The sequence below is a fragment of the Chaetura pelagica genome, unplaced genomic scaffold (assembly GCF_000747805.2).
Source record: "Chaetura pelagica isolate M959 unplaced genomic scaffold, ChaPel_1.0 scaffold71, whole genome shotgun sequence".
Classification (NCBI taxonomy): Eukaryota; Metazoa; Chordata; class Aves; order Apodiformes; family Apodidae; genus Chaetura; species Chaetura pelagica.
The window spans coordinates 4,281,297-4,281,913 of record NW_009952435.1 but is presented as its reverse complement, the minus strand read 5'-3'; the positions used below and the strand labels follow the sequence as shown (position 1 = coordinate 4,281,913).

Below are 617 nucleotides of genomic sequence, written 5' to 3'. Positions count from 1 at the left end.
TCTCTTAATATTTTTGAAGCACCAAGCAGCAAAATTCTAGTCTCCACAAGAAATGCATGCAGTCTGGATTTCAAAGTTTCCTGGAGCAGTTCCAGGTTTAGGACTGTCTCTCAGCCCACCTAAACTCCTGTCATTTCAACTGGACACAGTCTTTGCCTGGGGTCACATGCTGCAGATTTTTAGCAGCTGTCTCTTCCCACAGAGGTGCCAGGCCTCTTAAGGAATATTTAATGTGCAAAGGTCGTGAGGAATCTTTGTCAGGGTACTAAATTTAAAATACCAATATAGCACTGTTCATTGATTAATCATCTCACTTACACGAAAGTTGTTATATTCTCACTAGGATACACTGTAACTATTTGAAAGACAATAAAACAAAAGCTTTTTAAACCTCTCACCATCCAATAGTACTTGAGATTAAAGGCCCTATGGAGACAAAAGAGGAATAGCTCTGGAATTAGTCTCCATCTGGGACAAAGGAGGACCCATTTTCAGTTTCCCTCTTGCCACAGTTTTCCTGTACAGTTGTCAGCAAGTAAGGCCTGGCCACAGAGCTGTCAATGGGCCACATCAAAATTCAAACGTCAACTACTTTGAGGATGTGAGCTTAGTTTCCC

The 617-nt window shown here is 41.5% G+C and overlaps 1 protein-coding gene across 1 annotated transcript in view; it reads right to left on the bottom strand.

Annotated features, from left to right (window-relative positions):
* The window catches only part of FHOD3 (formin homology 2 domain containing 3), a 341,206-nt gene that overhangs the window by 323,368 nt on the left and 17,221 nt on the right, over positions 1-617 (bottom strand). The window lies entirely within an intron of this gene.